Below are 22829 nucleotides of genomic sequence, written 5' to 3' on the forward strand. Positions count from 1 at the left end.
GATGATGAGACTTGTGTGGTGCTTGGGTTGCTTTTACACTTTTTTTTAGTAATTTATCAGGATGACAGTGGACCCGGGGGAAACGGGGCCCTGCCCCGCCTTGCCGCGTTTGAACTGGGGATGGAGGATATGAAACGGAGATGGAGGCAGAGATAGACTTATGCTTTTCTCTGCCTCGCCCTACCTTGCCCCGCCCCACCCCTTCCCCGCTCCTTTAGGGATGGCAGTGGACTAAGGGGAAATGGAGCCCTGTCCTGCCTCTCGCGGTTTGGATCGGGGATGGAGGACATGAAATGGGGATGAAGGTTAAAATCAAAACTCATGCAGGGATGAAGGCGAGGATGAAGGGCAGGATTTTGAGATGCCCCCCCCCCCCCCCCCCCCCCGCCCGCCCGCACCCTAGTCCACTGCCATCCCTAGTAATTTACATAAAAATTGCCTTACATATGTCAAATTCACGTTTAATAAATTATGATACCTATTTGTGCCACGTCTAAATGTCATAATTTAACACCCAAAAGGGACCCCCGAGTAATATGCTTCCACTACTAACATAAGAAAAACATAATATCCATGAATCCATAGATATCGTGTAACCTTTAGGTGGTTGGACGGTCAATAGCACCATGAGAAGAAAATAGATGAAGTAATCAGTATGGTCATCTAGAATTATCGGATGTCCAACCAAATTTGATTCCATTTAGTTGCATTTGGTAAGCCAAAACCATATCCGATTATAATATGATGTGGATATGGTTTTGATTTTTTTTTTGCTACAGAATTAGACAAATATCTAAATCACGGGGTGTCAATAGGTCAGATTTGTTTCGCACCCAGGTGGGACCAAACCCTGATCTGGTTTGAGATGGTGGTAACAGATCTGGAGCTAAGTCCAATCGGACCCATCATAAGAGAAACCTTACCCAGATCCTATAAAGATTACATGAACTACACCTGGACCATACATGATAAAATAATAATATTTTTTTTTCTATATTTTTACATTGAAAATTTGTGGATATTAATCAGAACTCGAGTCGAGCCTGGGTCTGGTAGAAAGTTTCGCAAACCATACCCAGCTGCATATATTAATCAGACCCTTTGAGTCTGACCCGGATTCTAATCGGACCTCATTCTCACCAAACCATGACCCTATAGTATTTGGTGAGAGTTGGGTCTGGGTCAAACCTAACCCATTGACACCCCTAGTTTTTACTAAGCAAACCTCATAGATCACATCTGCATGGTTTGATCCAATGCTATCAGTATCGATGAGTATCGGCAGAAAATCGATATGCTTCACCCTGAATCAGCTATTTTTTAAATAAAATGCAAAAAATGCTAAAAAATAATGTTTATTATTATTTTAATGGTTTTAACACATGTGATTGATACATAATAATTTTTTTTATTTTCTAGCCGATACAGAACATACAGAACGAGTCACTTGAATATGGGTATCGGCCCATACAGCTGAATGGGTGACTCAACGATTCAGGGCCGGTACTGACAACAATGGTTTGATCTGCCAAGAAAACCTAACAAAAAAAATGCAAAAAAAATGATATTTCTTTGCTCATCATGACGTAATGTTGACGTAACCAATATTAAGCTGACTTAACTTTGTGGGGGGCTTTAAAATAAGGGTTTCATGGACATGACCAGGTACCGTGCGACTGTGAATGCCTGTTGGATCAACGCTCCAACGCTGTGGCATGGTTTCTTCCACACGGCAAGTCTTTAATGAAGACTTTGGATCGTTATAGGCCATAACATGATTTCTTACCTAACATTCCAAAAAAGTTCCAACGATTTCTAATGTCATAACAATCAATGTTCACACCTCAGGCTATGCGGTTACTATGCAATTTTACTTTTTGAGAGAGAGAGAGAGAGAGAGAGAGAGAGAGAGAGAGAGAGAGGTTTTGTCATATCAAATACCCCATCGGTTCATTTTTTAGGTGGTGAAAAATCAACAGCCTACAATTCCATGAAAAAAGATGATGCAGAAATAGTATAAAACATTCTGGTTGAGTCAAACTTTAGCACATGAAAGTAGTAAATAGAATATGTTAAACATCATTCATGTTTGCTTTTACTTTTGAAGCTTGGAATAAATCAAGTGTGTACTGCAATACCAACCACCGTAGAAGCACCCAAGAAGAGGCCAAAAGGGTCACACTCAGTAAATTTTAATTTCGACGAGAGGAGTGGTTTGAAACGGACAAATACCCAAAACTCGGAAACAAGAAAAAAGTTTCAATGAGGCCCCATCTTCCACCATGTTCAAACCTGAAACGTCAAGCCTCCTGCTGAAAATTTCCACAAAGAACTGAAGAAGGACAACTTTCTCTCTCTAGAAAATAACACCCCCCCCCCCCCAATTTCCAAAAAAGAAGATCTCTCTCTCTCTCTCTATAAAAAAGCCATCTGCACACCCAAGGACTCCCATTCTCTTTCAATTAAAGCAATAAACTGCATCCCCAGCATCATGGGCGACCTTCTTGCCAAATATTTCCTCCTCTTCACCATCTTCCTCTTCATCACCACAAATGCTCAAGCCAAGAATCCCAATTCCCCAAAATGGAAGCCAAGAGAAGAGAAGGTGACCCGCCTGCGCTTCTACTGGCATGATGTGGTGAGTGGGAAGAATCCCACAAGCATCCCCATTGCCCAAGCCCCATCAACCAACACATCAATGACCAGCTTCGGCCTTGTGCAAATGATCGACAATCCCTTGACTGAGAAGCCAGAGATAAGCTCCAAGCTCATAGGAAGGTGCCAGGGGTTCTATGCCTCTGCTTCACAGCAGGATCTTGGGCTTCTCATGAGCATGAATGTGGTGTTTATGGGGGGGAAGTACAATGGGAGCACTATTAGCATCATGGGGAGGAACTCTGCGCTTCACAAGGTGAGGGAGATGCCTGTGATTGGTGGGACAGGGGCCTTCCGGCTGGCTCGTGGCTATGCCCTGCTCAGGACTCGTTGGTTGGATGCCAACACTGGTGATGCCACCGTGCAGTATGATGTGGTTGTGTTGCACCGGTGAGCGTGTTGAAAACTATTCCCTCCCTTTTTGGAGTTTGAGGGGGCTGTTCTTGGACTTGATTTTTCCAGTTTTGAACTGTGGATTTTGGTTTTTCATTTCAGGAGAGAATAATGTTGAATTGTTAATTGGTTTCTCAATTATGACTTGATGATGCTCTCTCTCCCCGAATAGTGTTGTTTTTTCATTTCAGGAGATAATAGTGGTTAATTCTTAGTTGGTTCTCATTATGGTGCTCTCTCTCTCTCTCAGAATAATGTTGATTTTTCATTTCGGGAGATAATAGTGTTGATTTCTTACTTGGTTTCTCATTATGATACGATGGTGCTCTCTCTCTCTCTCTCTCTATATATATATATATATATATCTCTCTCTCTCTCTCTATATATATATATATATATATATATATATATATATATATATATATATATATATATATATATAGTAAAGCCACGGCATGCCATGAACATGCCTAAGATCTTTGTCACTGAAGGATCGAAGTGTCTTCTGCCACTCCAGCCGAAAGAACAAATGACACACTGAACTGGACGTAGAAAGAAGGGATTTGAGAGAGAGAGATGGCGTGTTAAATATGCTTTTCAGCTTCTCCAGTGGTTCTGGCGTTGGGCATGGTCGATTTATTTTCGATGAAAAAAATGATGTTTGGAGCCTAAAAATTTTACAAAGATTTTGGACCGTTGATTTTTTGAACTTCATAAAAACCACCCATGCGTTGGAATCAAACTCTCCAAGAGTTGATCCCTATAAAATCAAGTACATAGATCACATATGTACGGTCAGAATTTGAAAATAAAATGAAAAAAGCCTAAAAAATCTATTTAGCATATATATATATATATATGGGGGTAATATTTGGTCCTGCCTACCTTACCATCCAAACGAGCTAGAAATCATGAGGGCAGGTCATGTCAACCCAATCCAACCTCAGATAGATCGGCATGGCCCGGATGTTATGAAGCAGGGTTCGGGTTGTGTTTTTTCAATGAAAAACATGATTTATGAGCCAAGAAAATATTGCACGTTGTAGGCTGTTGATTTTTCAAGGTTTGTGAAATTGTGCTTACATGTCAGACATAAGGGTAGCATGGTTATTTAAAAAAAATGTATAACCTTAATTAGGGGTAATTAAATTAAGAGTAAAATCTTTGGTGGGCATTTGCAAACTCTGAAACACCTGAAAGTATGTGATCCAAAAGCTTGTTTTCAACTAAATAAACCGTGTAAATTACATTAGGAGTTCTGACTTGCAAACAAAAATTAAAAAAATCACCTAAAGTTTGAGCATTAATAAAAAAAATCACCCAACTTTTGGAAAATTTAAAAAAATGCAACTAAAAAATATCATGGTTAATTAAAAAAGGCCCACGACTTTACCACAGTCAAGTTTTCTATTATATATGATCTGAAATTACTATTTTACCCTTAATATCATAATTTAAAAAATGCACCAAAAAAGAGGGAAGGGGTCTTTGAAGGGTTAACTAGTAAATTAACTCTCTTAACTCATCAATGAGTTAGTGCTAACCTAGGTCAAATAGATGAAAGCTTGTTTTTGATTAATGGTGCAAATATTTGGGTGCCTTTTTAAAAGTTTCCAAAACTTATGTGTGCTTTTTTATTATGCTCAAACTTTAGGTGTGTTTTTTGAAAACTTTCCCTTAAAAAATAAGGTTTTCTGATAAATATAATGTCATGCTGACATGACAAAATATTCTCTATTTTTTGGGATTTATAACCCGAAAAAACCGCAACCAGCAGAGACTTGATCTAGCTAGCTCAGCCTCCCATACCTACCGGCAGCGTAAAACCAGCACGGACAGTTTTTCTAATCAATAAAACTATTTTTTGAACATTTTTAACATTGAAAAATAACTTTTATTGAAATAAATTAAAATATCATAAAATATTATTTAAAAATATTAGAAATGCCATACATGTCGGTATCCAAGCATGCTGCTCGTGTCACCAGTCATGAAGCCAAAATGGGGCGTGTCCCTGTGACATAGACTTGTATAAGGCAATATTGTTCTTCTCACATGATTTGTCTTATTGCTTTTCTTTGAATTCTCATATTTTTCATTATTCAAAACGCCATCGCTTCTCTGATGCACTTGCAGAGTAGAGCGTAGGTGTTTGGGATACATGCTTAATGGTTTTTCAGTTTTTTTTTTTTTGTTTTTTTTTTAAATTCTGACTGCACAGATGTGATCTTTCAGGTTTTCTTGAAGTGTTCAATTCAGACATATGAGTGGGTTTTATAAGGTTGGAAAAATCAACCTTCTAAAATCTTTGTAAACTTTTGAGGCTCCAAATATCATTTTTTTCATGGAAAGCCCATTATCCAGGTGTGGATTCCTCGTAAATCGACCATGCCCAACACATTTCTGGGGTCGGAACTGCGAAAAAAACACTGGAAGACCTGAAAACCTCATCAAGATCCTATCGCAAGCACCTAAGCTCTACTCTGCACTTGCAAAGTTGATTTAGGTTATGTTTGAGAGCCTTGAATTGCAGGTGTGTTGTGGTTTTCCTCAATGCTCTCATACCCTATGTTGTTTGACAATAATGGTGTTGTCAAAAACAGTGCATTAGAATGAACTTGGCAGGTCCCATCACCACATTTCAACACCATTTACAAGAGGATGCTTTTAACATCACATTTCCATCATTTTTAACAAATCCAGTTTTTAAGATTTTTTTGGTGATAAACTAAAAGATATACTTTTCCAGAAAAATACCAAGGAACGCATTTTTTTTTGAAAAATATCAGGGAAATATCAGTAGATGTAAAACTACAATACAAACATATATAGATCAAGAATATAAAGCAGATATAAAAATTAAAATAGAATACTTAGTAACAATAGAGATTTTTTTATTTTTTTTTTGCATTAAAAATTTTTAGATCTTAATCGGAACTCTGGTTGGACCCTGGTCTCTCATGAAATTTCACAAACCATACCTGACTCCATATGCTAATAGAATCATTTGGGTTCTAATTGGACCTCGTCCTTTATCACCAAACATGGACCCACTCGGGTTTGCTAGGGTCAGGTCTGCGTCAAACCCTACCTGTTGACACACATTACCATGACAGTACTTTGAAAGCTCTATAAACACATAATTTGGCTTGACTTGATGATATTGTTCAGCAGGTGTCCCACTAACCACTGGAAAACTTTTTCTATGTATATGCAACACATCATATATAAGTGGTAGCTGCACAACTATCTGCACAATGACAACGTCGTTTTCCCACCAAAACACCTTTACACTACAAGAAAACTGTGTATTAGCGACGAACGCCATCCGTCATTAGTCTGTCGCTAAAGACGTTAATGATGAATTTTGTGACGGATAGCGTCCATCACACAACCCTAGTCGCTAAACTACGACAAAATTTATCTGTCGCTAAGTAGCGGCGGATCATGTCCATCGTTAATTCATCGCTAAATAGAGACTGATTTGGTTTTGCGATGAAATTTAATCTGTCGCTACTATTTAACGAGGGATACATATCTGTCACTACTGTTCGTCGCCAATTTGGTGATGGCCATTAACGTCGGATTAACATTCGTCGCAAACCGACGACTGCTTCAAATTGACGACAAAGTAGCGACGGATAATATTCATCGCTAATTTAAAAAAAATTTATTTATTTTTATTTTTTTTAAACTCGAGCAAAATTTCTCGTTATACAATTCATATAACCTGCTTATAAACAAAATACACATAAAAAATATATATACAGGTGAAACAAATTTAACACAAGTTCTAAGTTAATCACTTTAACAACCAAATACAGTCCTTACCAAGTTATAATTAGTTACAAGTACGTTAAACAAATTATACAAATGAATTTAATCCTCGCCAAGATTTTGGGCATCATCCTCTTCATTTTGTCGATCTGCTCCTCTCTCCATGCCTCCATCAACTCCTCCACAACGATCATCTCTAGCATCCTACAAGAGAACAAAATTGTTAGTATTTATAAATAAAATATAATGAAATAAATTATATGCAATGCACCTAATCTAATACGACAAAGTAAATGGCTGAATGACACAGAGAATAGCAATAAACTGAAGGACATTAACATAATTCAAATATGTATTCTAAGACTGGAAAAAAATGTATAGTGACTCAATCATGTAAATATGTGTTCTAAGTTTGTCAAAGAATTTCATAGTGATTCACGCATGCATATATAGTTTATAAGACTATCAAATAAATGTGTTATGTATCACAATCATGCATATATGTGTTACAAGACAATAAAAAAACTTTCATAGTGATGAAATCATGCTTATATATGTTCTAATGTTGTCAACAAACTTTCATAGTAATTCAATCATGCTCATATGTGTTCTACAACAGTAAAAAAACCTTCATTTTGATTCAATCATGGATAAATGTGTTCTAAGAAAAATTTTATAGTAATTTAATCATGCATATGTGTGTTCTATGGCAGTAAAACAATTTCATAGTGATGAAAGCATGCTTGTATGTGTTTTAAGGATGTCAAAAAACTTTCATAGTGATTCAATCATGCATATATGTGTTCTAAGGTTGTCAAAAAACTTTCATATTGATTCAATCATGCATATATGTGTTCTAAGATTGTCAAACAACTTTCATATCGATTCAATCATGTATACATGTGTTCTAAGGTTGTCAAAAAACTTTCATATATACTAATATCATGCTCATATGTGTTATAAGGCAGTCAAAAAACTTTCATAGTGATTCAATCATGCTCATAATTGTTCTAAGGCAGTAAAAAAACTTTATATGTGATTCAATCATATGTATCATGTTCTAAGGCAGTAAAAAAACATTATAGTGATTCAATCATACTCATATGTGTTCTAAGGCAGTAAAAAAATTTATATGTGATTCAATCATGCATATATTGTTATAAAGTAGTCAAATTTTTTTATAGTGATTCAATTATGCATATATGTGTTATAAGGCATTAAAAAACTATCATATATGCTAATATCAGGCTCATATATGTTCTAAGGTTGTCATAGTGATGAAAGCATGCTTGTATGTGTTCTAAGGTTGTCAAAAAACTTTTATAGTGATTAAATCATGCATATATGTGTTATAAGGCACTAAGAAAATTTTATAGTGATGAATTCATGGATATATGTGTTGTAAGGTTGTAAAAAAAATTTCATAGTGATTCAATCATGCGTATATGTGTTATAAGGGTGTCATAAAAATTGTATAGTAAATCAATCATGCATATATGTGTTATAAGGTGTCAAAAAAATTTATAGTGAGGCAATCATGCATATATGTATTCAATCATGCATATACTAGCTTGAAATCTAACGACATGAAACAAACCACATAAATATTTATACCTGACGGACACCGAAGCTCATGTTGAATTCAGACGAAGTTCCTCTGTCCTGAAAAAAGTTGCACAACTCATTACGGACAATGTTGAGAATAACTTTATTTAAAAAGTACTGCATTTTATCCTCAAGACGCTGACAGACACCATCCCAAGACATAGCAGGGCAATAAGACGTTGGGAGTTGATGCTTGCAGAAGAACTCTGAGAGCCGTGACTGCAGGAGGCAACAACTGATGTAGTGTTCATGTTACTCCCAAACCCGAACACACGACCATTTTTGGGTTCACCAGTTACAGCCACCAATGCTGTAGGATCAAAAGGCGGATGCTGAGTGAAGTCATCACCATATCGCTGTACCATTTGTTGCTCATATGACTGCTACAAAGTAATGAATAAAATATGAATTGATAATTTAAAATTACAATATTTATGATAATGTAATTCAAAGTAACTTGTATATTATAATATTTATTAATATAATAAATACATGTCGATGTCGCTCTCGCCTTCTCTGATACAAAATCTCCCGTGCTTTTACGTTTAAGTGTTTCAACAAACATATCCTTGTAAGTCACAATGTCTCTTTTTTCTGCTTCTTGCAATGTTAAATGATAAAAAAAATGATTAATAAGTATATAGAAATACTTACAAATTTGACAATATATATGTATATATATATATATTGATGAGTTACCATTTTCTTCTGGTGGCTTTCAAAAGTCCTAGATCCACCTGTGTGTAGATGGGCATCATGCATCTTCGCTCAGTTTTGTACAGTCTTTGCTGAGCGGTTTCGAAATTCAATGCTCTCCCACTTGTTGCACATGCCCTCCCAATAATCTCTCTTGATAGTAGAAGGCCCATGACCCTTCCACTTCAGTGGATCATCTATCCCACTAGTTTCTTTTTTTGCTGCAGTCTTCATATTATGCAGCATATCGGCAAATCAATTGGCAGCTACTTTCTGCCACACTACCTTCGCGTCTGTCTCCTCGTTTGCAGTCGCGAAGCGATGAAAAGCCTACAAATACTTTCAAAAAGTTAACACACATAAATATGAAACATATTAGTTATGATAAACGATTACATACCATGAATGATGACCATAATATGTCCAACACCTCCATCGAGTACTCTTTCCATTGCGCTACCGGTCTTGGAAGATGCTGCAGTAGTGACTTCCTAATTTCTCATATTACTTCTTGCTGCTCAAATCTCACACTGCACATGAATTGATACACATTAACAATCGACTGTCGATATACACTATTTATAAGATAAGTATTGGACAAGTGACAATGAAATACTTACGGTCGACTATCGATATACACTATTTAAATTAATCATTATGTGTTACACTGAGAAGACCCTGCATTCGATGTTGTCTCATGATGTGTATGCGTAGCTGGTGTAGATGGGTCATGTGTAGGCTAAACATCACCTATATAACAATGAATTAAAAATTTACATAATGCACATTTAAACTAATCAAGTATATAATTATTCAAATGATATACCTATCGAAGTAGCCCGTGTAAATGAAGGCTGAGATTGACTACCACTGGGTGTTCGACGACTATGACCTCTACGAACCATATTCTAATAAATAAAAAACGTCATGCAATACATTCAAACATTGCAATACCTTCAAATCATTCAAATCATTGCAATACATTCAAATCATTCACATCAAATATTGCAATACATTAAAACTTAATATATGAAATCACTTGCTAATCATAGATAACTTATCCTTAACTTGCAATACAATGGGATCAGTTACACAACTCTATATCTTCATGGATACATAATTAAATCGAAAAAAACTTCATGCAAGATATTAAAATATTGCAATACATTCAAATAATTCCAACGCATTATAATACATTCAAATCATAACTTTATACCTATCGAATATACATAATCAAATCGAAAATAAGTTCATGCAATACATTCAGACATTGCAATACCTTCAAATCATTGCAATAGATTTCAATGCATTCAAATCATTCTAATTATTCAGATTAAATACAGGTATGTATTACAAGATGTATTTTGCTAGCTCGAGAATGCTTCCTCATCACTTGTTTGACTTTCATATTCTTCTTCTTCCGCCTCCTCATCTTCGTCATCTTCTTCTTTTTCATTAAGCACCCATCCACTTGGTATATCATTTGGATCACATTTTTCCATGCATATGCCATCAGACAATGAAAATATGACATGCATACCATGTGCGACATCATGACTATAAGAGAAGTCATACATATCATCTGATTGATAGTAATCACCCTCTTCAACAATCTTGTCTTCCTGTAACTGATCATACTCGGTGTATAGTTTAGACTTCACCTTATAAACTGCCCACCATTCATTTCTATCTGACTTCCTTGTACTTGGATATGAAGTATAGTAAACTTGTTGAGCTTGCAAGGCTAATATGAATGGTTGATATGTTTCAAACCTTGATTTATGATTCACCTCCACAATCCCTGAGGCTTTGTTGACTCTTGTTGCTGTGGGATCAAACAAATCACACTTGAATAAAGTTACACTATTATTTGTGCCTAAGTAAGTCAACTCCATTATTTCTTCTATAACACTGTAATAGTCATATTCATTTTCACCGTAGCTGCTACCCTTGATGCACACACGACTATTCATCATTGACTTGTTGACACTGTAGTCTTTTCTATGGAATCGATAACCATTTACGATGTACCTGTTATAACATTGCACAACTTTGGTCGAACCATTTTGTAAATCATATATTGCTTGATATTTAATATTACCATGACAAACCTACAAGCATAAACAATGACTGTGACCAATTAAGTATCTTATTGTTATTTACACGTAAAGAATGTATATCATCGTTCTTACCAACTCTTTCAACCATGTCACAAACTTATTTTCACGTTCTTTCTGTACTTCTGCATCAGTGAGATGTGAAAGTTTTCTTCGCAACTCCAGATCAAATCGTCTGCACTTAACAAATACTTATATTACCGAACCATATACACACGTATAGAACTTAGTGTTATATATTAAGTATACTTACTCGATGTATGGGTCGATTGCTGAGCAATTAAAAAGGATATAGATTTGTGTTGCGTCTTGCTCTCGATCTTCCTAGAGTCTTGATCGGCAACTGCCAAATGCATGCCCAAGTGGCTGAAATATCGATAATTTGTCAGCTACAGTAAATTGTTCTTCATCATCATTACAAGGTGGGCATGTGTAACGTGTTGGAATGTGAGGTTTAAAGTACATAGATGAGAAATTTGAAATCTCTTCTAAAGTATACGCCTCACAAATAGGGTCATCTATTATTGCTTTATTTTGAACATTTTTTTGAGGTCAAATATGCATCTGTCAATAATATACATCTCGGATTACAATAAATTTCTTAATAGAATTGAAAAGAAAAATATAAAAAAATATATACCTTTCAAATGGGTACATCCACTGATATTTTACTGGTCCACCAACCCTAAGTTCATATGGCAAATGTATGGTCACATGTTCCATAACATCGAAAAATGCTGGTGGAAAAAGCTTCTCTAGCTGACAAATAGTAGTTGATAATGCATTAAATATGCATAAATATAATATATTTTTATTACATAAATGCATCATTTATAAGTTTAGAACCCACACTTAGATACATATTGATGTCATTAAGCTACAATTTGAATTTTGTTCGAATCAGACTTAAAACGAGAGAGATATCACATTTACAGTGCATTGGGCCAGACCTCGGGGCGAAGCGGGTCAGAAACAGACCCAATTAGGCCATCTGGGCCAAATTTCCACGATCCAACCCACCTCAACCCCTTCATAATTTTTAGAAAAGATTTGCAGAACCCCCCTCTAAAAAGGGAGCCCAACAATATGTTTTATTTTAATCCTTCTTTTGGAAAATGCCAAAAATCGAGCTTTGGCTATAAAAACATGTTTTAAAACTCTAATAGGCGTCTTTGCCTTGGGAGCTACGCCCAAGCAGCCCGATTCTGGAACCTCCATTCTCTCTCCCAGCCACCACACATCCCCTTTCCTTCTTCTCATCGGTTTTGCTAGGATTTCCTTGCAAACTCTTTGATATCACCCCTTCTTTCTTCCATTTTCTGCTCTTCTCTTGTTCCATATCTTCCCCTTCTTCGCATACTTGCTGTACTGACGCTCCATGTTGTTTGTTTGCAGGTTAAGCAGCTGTGGAATGCGCCATTCCTCCTTGAGGTGCTGTTTGCCCCAAGTTGGATTAGCCGGCCCTACCCCCATCCGGCTTTCTTCGCCATTTTCCAGCACGCCATTTGTCGGAGCATCCCCAACCTGCACATTCCAGCAAGCTGCAACAAAGTGAACGCAATAACAGCATCACCGAAGGCTCTAAAGCACAGTTCCCATGGCAAATTCTGCTCACCTCTACCCCCTCATTCGTCGGACGTTTGGAATTAAGGTGCGTCTTCCGCTTTCCCCAATTCTTTTAGATAAAACCCAATTTGCGTGTATGCTTGTTTTGATTTTTATTTGTCTGTGTTTTATTTTGTTTCAACCATAGCAGCAGGGAGTTAGTGCATAAACCAACACTTAAGTAGTGTCCTTCGTATTCTATTTTTTGTTAGTTGCTATTTGGATTCAGTTGTGGTTGCATTCAAGCCCAAACCGGCTAGAATGATTCTAGCCGGCTGAAGGCATTTGGTTCTAGGGCTGTAGCTAATTAGATTCACTTGGAATAAATCGTTTTTGTGTGGATATGATCATTTTAATTCTGTGAATATGTGTAGAATACTTAATTGTTGTTTGGTGTTTGAATTTAGGTACTTAGTGAAAATCAGGTAGAGTAGTTCTACCAGTTTTTTGGGTTGTGCACTTTTATAGGTTTTAATCTGTGTGTGTTGGTTGTTTGAATTAGAGGTAGTTAGTATGATGGATAATTAATAGGTTGCTGCATTTGAATATTCAGTTAGTATACTGTTAGTTTATAGCAGAATAATGTATTTGAATTAGACTTCAATTGTATTTATTGTTACATGTTCTTATTGGCTACTTGGAAATGCATGTTGATGTTTAGGTTAGATTGTTAATTTTGTTCCAGCAGGGTAGTATGTTCATTTATTTGCTGTTAATAATGTAGTGAAGATTAAATTACGGTTATTGAGCTCATGTAGTTAGTTTAGTTAGGGCATTAGCATTAGTTGTAGATTAGGTTACTCTGGAACTTGAATTGATAGTTAGTTTTATCTTTAAGTTTGTTGTTTCAATGTTAATCAATTAGTTTACATTAAGTAATTACATTAGATTAGTAATGTCTATATTTTAGTTAGTTTGACTTAGCTTAACCTAACATTTACTTTGGCATTAATGTATATTTCTCGCAAATAAAGTAGGTAGTTAATTTAGAGTTTGTTTTTGTAGCGTAGTTAGTTGTATTTTCTGTTAGTTAGTTAGCATTAGGCTGTGAATGATTGTAATTGTATTTGTTTTGAGTAGCAGTGCATTCTTGGGATTAGTATAAGTGAATAGTGTACTGAAGTGGAAATCCGATTTTTGCATTGATTTACACTCGTTATACGTTGTGACAATCTTCTGAGTTTTTCCGAAATTACTGTTTTATGCTATTCATCGGTGTGTTAACTGTGTATAAACCAAAAATCAACTCGTTCAGATTTGATTTGATTTGCCTTTTAAGCGTTCTACAAAAGTAGGTTTTTCGTGATTTTAGATTTCGGGTCAAACGGTTCTAGAATTTTTATCGATCTTGAAACACTTATATCCGGAGTTTCCAAATGAGTTTTTCAACTCCGTAAAGTCTGACAGACTCATGAGTCTGTCAGAAAGAGAACATAAGAGAAATACTTAGAATTGAACTTAGTCTGCCCCTTCATACTTCCTGTTTGCGAAAACCTATTTGAATCCAATTTTGCACTACTCAGGGACAAAATAGTCATTTGCTTACTTGTTTGATTTTACGTAGTTTTTAGTATTTTCTAACATTTAGTAATAAACTAACAGTAGTTAGGCTAGTTAAAGTATATTTAACTCGTTAGTTTAGTTAGAAATGATAGTTTCAATTTTCTTTGTTTTTAATTGTAGTTAATTTAGTAATTTGTTCAGGAATAGTTATAGTGTGACGTAGAATTAATTAGTGATGATTTACTGACTTTTGATTTTTGTTGTTGTAGGCTGATAAGTTAGAAACAGATCTACATGTGTATTTACAATGCGAAGTGCAGATGCATGTGTGTTGAAAAGACAAAATTACCCCTGGCGATCTGGAGACGACTTAGCAAGCTGTTTAAGTTCATTTCCATTTTTTTAGATTGTCATGTAATTAAAATTATAATATTAACGTAGTTGTAAATAATTATGATATTAATAAATTGAAGTTTTAGATTTTAATGCAAATGTATCCCGTTCCCTGTGGATTCGACCCGTACTCCCCACATTCATGGAAAGTCAGTTTATTATTACTTGATGGGTGATTTTCCAAAACGTTTTCAACGATAAAATAATATTTTAAGATAAGCACTTATAAAATAACCATCAGTAGTGACGACAAAATCTTCAAGATTCTTTACCTCAGATACTATAACTTCTGATGCGCACAATGTTCTAAAAAATCTACTCAACTCGGACAATACCCCCATATAGGTTTGTATAACATATCATGGAATGCAAGGGTTATCAACCGTTGCATAATGACATGACAATCATGGCTCTTCAACCAATATAACTGTCCTTCGTCTATCTTTATAGCTCGAGCAATGTTAAAAACATATCCATCTGAAAATCTCAACTCTCTCAACCATTGACATACCGACTTTACTTGATCTGGTCCAAGCACATACCTTACATTTGGTTTCAGTACTTTGCCATTGTACTTTTTGAGTTCCAATTTTGGTCTTTTACATATTACTTTTAAATCCATACGTGCCTTTGAATTATCCTTCATTTTTTCTTTCACATTCATTATTGTATTGAACACATTATCAAACACATTTTTCTCCACATGCATGACATTCAAATTATGTCATATCAATAAGGTCGACCAATATAGTAGTTTCTAAAATTTAAATTTCTTTGTCCAATTGTGATCCTTCCCAAATCCAAGGAAGGGCGTTAGCCTACGGGCATATATCAGTCTACATGGAAAGTATCACAATCTTCTTAAAATCTCTATACCAGACAACCTTGTGAGTGGACCTTTCATTTCAGTTGTGCATGCTTGAAACATATTCCTTTATTGTCAGAATGGATGATCGCTGGGTAAAAATCGACGGTGATAATCAAATTAGCACGGCTTTCTTCCATGCGTCAATCTAAAAGATTTTGTATCTTCCATGCAGTACAGACATGTTAACCTCCCATGTGTGCTCCAACCAAATAACATACCATATGCAGGGAAGTCACTAATTGCCCATAGAACAACAACCTTTATATTGAAGTTTTGTTTTTTGTGGGCATCGTACGTGAGAACACTGTCATTCCACAGTATTCTTAGTTCATCAATCAATGGCCTTAAATATGCATCAAGATTTTGGCCTAGAGAAGTCAGACTATGGATCAATAAAGACAAGAAAAGATTTTAATGTTTCATACACAAGCTTAGAGGAAAGTTGTATGGGGTGACAAATATCGACCAACACGAGTATGTGGTTGATTTACCCCCAAATGGATTAAATCCATCTATACATAAACCTAAGCTAATATTTCTCACTTCCATTGCGAAATTCTGATGAGTACGATCAAAGTGCCTCTAAAGCTTCTGCGTCAACAAGATGTGTGATATTGTCTTCATCATGTCAAACTTTATTTGCATGCCATATCATTTGTTTAGCCGTTCTCGAAGATATATACAGTAGTTGCAATTTAGGGGTGAGAGGAAAGTAGCAGAGTAACTTATATGACACTTCTTTCGACCTTGTGCTACCATTTCTCCTTGTCTTTGGCTTGAACCAAGGATGTCCACATGATGGACATGATCTGCTATTTTCTTGATCTTAGAAATACAACATGCAGTGATTTGGACAAACATTTATCTTTTGATAACCCATACCTAGTGCATTGACTATAACCTTCACACGGTAAAAATTTTGTGACAATTTCTCATCTTTGGGCAACATACGCTTCACAATAGAGCACAGACGGTCAAAACATGATTGACTCAAATTATACTCTGACTTCAAATTCAGTAATTGAAGAACTGCATACAAGATAGTGTGACTCTCACAACCATGCCACAGTGGCTCATCAACATCTTTAAGTAAATCATAAAATCTACTAGCTGCATCGTTTGTTGCTTCTTCCTCTACCCCAATTGGTGAATCACTATATCCCATAGCAGAACTCGTTTTTGGTCCTGCGACATCAAATATCAAATCCACATATGGATTATTGTGCACCACATTCACCCGTGTGTCAAAATTATTTTAAAATTTTTCACCATGAAGCGTCCAATTCTGATAACCACTAACAAAACCCTTCCTGTATAGGTGATGTTTAACGCCATGAGGTTCTACAAATCGATTGTTCTTACACATCATGCAGGGGCATCTAATCCGACCAGTGGGATCCACTGTACTGACACTTGCCATTGCGAATTCAATAAAACTGTCAACATCATCCATATATTCATGCGATACCTTATTATCAATTATCCTACGGTACATTCATTTATGGTTTGCAGTCATTTTGTTCTATAATGTTACAAATATTATCATCACCAGTTAAAAGAGAATCTTAATAATGTTATGATGAAAAAAACATCTAATTTATCTATTAATTCTTGTTTGGTGATTATTTGTGAGCAATTTTTTGTTTCAATTAATGCATAAATTTTTGTGTGTAACACCATCACATCATATTTATACATATCACGAAGATATTTAGAAATATGAAATCATATTTTATAAAATGATAAATTCATTTGAAACATGTTTTCATGATACAATTTCACAAGGAAGGCATAATCAAATGAAAAATAACTTCATGCAAGCATGTATACAGACACATCAAACATTGTAGTACATTTAAATAATTTATATCAAAACATATGTTAAACATGTACCTGCAGTAAACACACTCCAATATCCCGCTAACTACTACCGTGCCGAGCATGAAATCCGTACTCCAAAAATAAGAACACTTCTATTCTCATACATTAAAATCATGCTCAGCATGATCTCCAAACTACATCAAAGCATTTCTAGATATCCACAACTAAGTGAGTGTGTGAACAAAAAAATGTTGTATCTAATAAATTAAATAACATGTGATGCACTTGCATCACTTACCACAGGTATTTACCCGATTTGAATTGCTTTTGCCTTTGCATTTTTTTCTTATTTCTTTTTGCATTGTATTTTTAGCCACATGCGATGCTTAGCACTAAGCATCGCGCAATTAGCTCAACAACGTACCTGTGAAGCACAAGTATACAAAACAATAAAGGGAGGAAGCTCGACCCCTACCTGGCAAAGAAGGAAACATGGAGGGGTCGGAGTCCCTCCCTTGCATCCCGTAAGAAAGGGAGAGGGCTCAGCCCCTCCCTGACAAAAAAAAGAAGAAGAGAGGGGGCTCAACCCTTTCCTCTCATCCTGTAAGATAGGGAAAATGGCAGGGGGATCACCCCCTACTTGGCAAAAAAAAGGGAGGGAGCTCAGCCCCTCACTCTCATCCCGTAAGACATGGGGCAAAAAAAAAAAAACAGGGAGGGGGCTCGGCCCCTCCACGGCGAAAAAAAAAAAATAGGGGAGGGGGCTGAGTCCCTCCCTCACATCCCGTAAGTCAGGGAGACAGGGAGGGGGCTCAGTCCCTCCCTGACGAATAAAAAAAACAGGGAGAGGGCTCGGCCCTCCCTGGCGGAAAAAAAGGGAAGGGGGCTGAGCCCCTCCCGGCCATCCCGTAAGACAGGGAGGGGGCTGAGCCCCTCCCGTAAGACAGGGAGGGGGCCAAACCCCTCCTTGGCGAAAAACAAAACAGGGAGGGGGCTCGACCCCTCCCTGGAAAAAAAGGGAGGGGGCCGAGCCCCTCCCGCGCATCCCCTAAGACAGAGAGGGGGCTCGGCCCCTCCTTGGCGAAAAAAGCATAGGGAGGGGGCCAAGCCCCTCCCTCACATCTCGTAAGACAGGGAGGCTCGACCCCTCCCTACCGAAAAATGAAATTGTTGGTGTAAAGAGTAAATAGATAGGGGAGTCGGGGGGTTATCTGAGTCGAAGGGGGTCAGGCGACTGTCGTCGGTCGACAGAAGTCGGGCGACAAGCGATGGGCGGCAGGTGGCAGGCCGGGGGGCGACAGGCGACGAGCCGGGGGGAGACGAGCGGTGAACCAGGGGGCTGCGGGCGACAGAGAAGAAACACGGTGGGCGGCGGGCGACAGACATGAAATAGAAAAGAGAAAGAAAAGGGTTCAAATTAGGGATTTATGGGAAAATTAGCGACGGATTAGCGACAGACCAATTCCGTCGCTAGGTCATCGCTATTTGGCGACGGGGTAGCGACAGAATAGTTCTATCGCTGATTCATCGTTAAGTTGCGACAGATATCGAGACATAATAAATTTCATCGCTAATCCGTCGCTAATTAGAGATGGATTACCGATAGAATATTTTCCGTCGTTAATTTCGCAAATAAGCAATATTTTAGTGACAAATATATTTATCTGGCTAATCCATCGCAAATTTGTGATGATTTCTTTCCATCACAAATTTCCGTCGCTAATTAGCGTTTTTCTTGTAATGTTAGCGGCGATAAAAGTCAACACTAAAGGTTTCAGCTGGACTTTTAGCAACGACAAAAAATTTGGCTAAAGGTCTTCATGAGAATCAGACCTTCAGCGATGACTTTTATTGTCGCTAAAGGTATTTTGGCAGAAAAAATATGTTGAGCATCCATCGCATCCTACAGGTCTTCATGAGACTTTTTGTTACACTACTAATGATTGTGCAGCTATCACCTACTATATATACCACTTTTCTAGCTTATCGCAAGCAGATGGTGTTTTTGGGTTGTTTTTCGTAAATCTGACCCTGCTGATGTGTTCGGCACAACTGATTTGCTAGAAAACGATATTTGAATTATGTTTTTCTTTGATAAAAATACAGTTCTTGTAAAGTATTAAATATTTATGTAAATCATAAACCAATGATTTTTAAATATTATAAAAACCTACTTGTGTATTGGAATAAGACGATCCTCTATTCCTATAAAGGCAAGTACGTAGAACACATGTACCATTACATTTAATATGAAAAAAAACCCTTAGAAGTAGGTTGGTGGTAGGCTAGAAAAGTGGTAGGCAACTAAGTATCTTCTCTCTCTTTATATATATATATATATATATATATATATATATATATATATATATATATATATATATATATATATATATATATATATAGAGAGAGAGAGAGAGAGAGAGAGAGAGAGAGAGAGAGAGGTGCATCTTTCAGACCATATCGCTCATGAGTCCTAACCATCCCAAGCTCCTTAAAAAACATACTTATGTGTTTTTTATCTAAACTCATATATTTATTAAGTAGAAAACATGTATTAGTTTAAGCATTTTTTTGTTGACATGATCTTTTAGATCAAAGAAAAAATCAACTATATATATTGAATTGAAAACTTGATTAACTAAATAAAAAAATTTCTTTAAATTGATTTGATTCAAAGCATGAATTTTAGTAAATAAACAATGATACACACATCTACAAGTTTAGATTAAGCAAAAAAAAAAAACTTGCACAAATATATTTTTTTAAGATATCTGGACGATCTGAAAGATGCACATTATTCTCTCTCTATATATACACGTATATTTTGCTAAATCGAACTTGCTAAATGGGCTTTTTGTGTGTTTTTTGTTTTATTTTTAAATTTTGATTGTACTGACGTGATTTTATAGAGATCAGATCTTGCAGCTTCAATTCAGACACATGGGTAAGTTTTTATAAGGTTTGAAAAATCAACGGTGAGTTTTGAGGTCAAAACTGTGAAAAAAAAACAATGAAAAAGCAGATAAACCCATATATATATATATATATATATATATATATATATATATATATATATATATATATATATATATATATATAAAATGATAAGGTGCTCTCACAGTACCTACTCTCACCTAACAGAAGCTTCAATTTTTCTAAAATTTTGAGCTTTTTTTATTGATAAGACCTTATAAATATGATCTACAATTATTATTTAGTGGAAAAACAAGTTTTGGATCATGTGATTATGACATTCGCTTATGTTTTTTAAGATCTTCAAAATCCACGGCTCACAATGTATCAAAAATTTTTGACTTAAAAAATCTTATTTTTATATCTAAAAAATATGATAAAAAACATGATTCCTATCAAATAATTGAATATATCTATGGTCTGAGTGAGAAGATGTAACATAGAACTATGATTTCCAGTAGGTGCTCTTGGAGCACCATAATCTCTCTCTCTCTCTCTCTCTCTCTATATATATATATATATATATATGCCAACCTCCTTGACTTTTGGTTTAGGTAATCATATATATACATAATTAAAACAATGTGGATTTGGTTCAGATTCGTCACTTTAGGAGTTGGAAATCCACTAGAGTACTGCTTGTTAGAAAAGATCCACTAGAATAACCATTGTCCAATAATCAGTGTCTATGGTCCCAACACAAGCACACTTTCCCACATCCCAAGATCCCCACCCCAAATTTAATGAAGATGACCAAGACCAGGATCTTGTATCATCAGCATCAAAGGCCATCAAGCAGAATCTGTTGTGAAGATGGACGGCACTGATCATAGAAGAGAGTGGTTATGTGCATGGTCCATAACCATCACATCAGCTGTTTCAACAGTGTCTTATGTCCCTAAAATTTATCAAAATAAAACCAAAGATTGGTAGTTTACTAGCTTCAACCAACATACACAAAAAGAAGAGAGAGAAAGGTGGTTCTATCTACAGCTATATTAATTCCTACCTGCCTCAACTGTCCCCACTTCCCCTACAAGATGTGGGGAGGTTCTCTCTCTCTCTTTTTAAGTGCAACATTGTGTTTTATGTTACATGTTTTGAGGCCACAATGGCAATAACTCTTTCAAAATTCTCCACATTGTTATTCCTATCCCTTTACCTTGTTCATCAAACTTCTGGTGCTGGAAGTAGAGATGACTTGAGCCCTCTGAATCAAGGACTAAAGGAGAAGACAACCCATCTCCACTTCTACTTCCACGATATCCATAGCGGCAAGAACCCGACTGCCGTGAGGGTCACCGAGTTGCCATCGACAAAGTCCTCATTGTTAGGGTTCGGTGCGGTGTTCATGATCGACGACGCATTAACTGAAGGCCCTGATACCACATCGAAACTGATTGGAAGGGCTCAAGGGCTCTATGCTGCAGCATCACAACATGGTGTAGGCCTACTAATGGCACTTAATTATGTGTTTGTGGAAGGTGAGTACAATGGGAGCAGCCTAAGCATACTTGGGAGGAATGAGATCTTTGACTCGGTGAGGGAGATGCCAGTGGTTGGAGGGACTGGGATTTTCAGATTGGCTTGTGGCTATGCACTTGCAACGACTCATACTTTGGATTTCAAGACAGGGAATGTTGTTGTTGAGTACAATGTAACAGTCCTTCACTATTGATTGGTGGGCCATATGAGGTCGTGGTCGTGGTCGTGGTCGTGGGGTCCCACCCGGGTTTTTTCTTGGTTCCTCGTCATAAAAAAAAACAGTTCAATATTGAATTTATGGGATGTTCATGTTTATTGTGCTAAATTTGTGATTAATTGTGCTTACTTTCTTTTCATGGTCTCTCTCCTTTTTAGATAGGCAAGCTGGGGAATAACCGCTGTGGGATTCGAAGCAGAGACCCCTTGGTTATGATAGTCCAACCTCACCATCCAGTTTAGGGCTGTAAACAGATTCGATGTGGTCAGATGTATATTTAATCCGAGTATGATATGTTTCTTCCAATATGAATCATTTAAGTAAAATCCCAATGGGGATTTGGATGGGATTCAAATCTGTTCAAATTATTTTGAATGCAGGTCAGATTCAGATTGATCCTGAGTTGATCTGAATCAAAATCTGACCTGAATGCATATTCTTATTTTTCTTTTCACAATCTAGTTTACCAAATGCATTTTGGATTCCGAATCAATGTAACCTCCTCAGATTTGATTCCGATCGAGATTCAGATTCAGGTTCAGATCTACTGTTTGCATTTTGGATTCGGATTCAAATCTGGCAGGATCCGGCCCAAATGCGACCCATTTGCATCCCTAACCCAATTATCTCTTTCAACCTCATTTTTCATAGGGTTTAATTAGCTTTGGTCCTTTGTATGAACATAAAGCCAGCCTTCCGAACCCCATGGCCTAACCCGTCT

The 22829-nt window shown here is 36.6% G+C and overlaps 2 pseudogenes across 1 annotated transcript; both read left to right on the top strand.

Annotated features, from left to right (window-relative positions):
- The first annotated feature begins 2450 nt into the window (after positions 1 to 2450).
- Positions 2451 to 3174, top strand: LOC149847365 (dirigent protein 22 pseudogene; annotated as a pseudogene). Its single transcript, XR_016430608.1, has one exon. The product of XR_016430608.1 is annotated as a dirigent protein 22 pseudogene (transcript).
- An 18343-nt stretch (positions 3175 to 21517) lies between these two features.
- On the top strand, positions 21518 to 22084 carry LOC149847366 (dirigent protein 22 pseudogene; annotated as a pseudogene).
- The last annotated feature ends 745 nt before the right edge of the window (positions 22085 to 22829 follow it).

The sequence above is a fragment of the Nuphar pumila genome, chromosome 2 (genome assembly GCF_984573655.1).
Source record: "Nuphar pumila chromosome 2, dmNupPumi1.hap1.1, whole genome shotgun sequence".
NCBI lineage: Eukaryota > Viridiplantae > Streptophyta > Magnoliopsida > Nymphaeales > Nymphaeaceae > Nuphar > Nuphar pumila.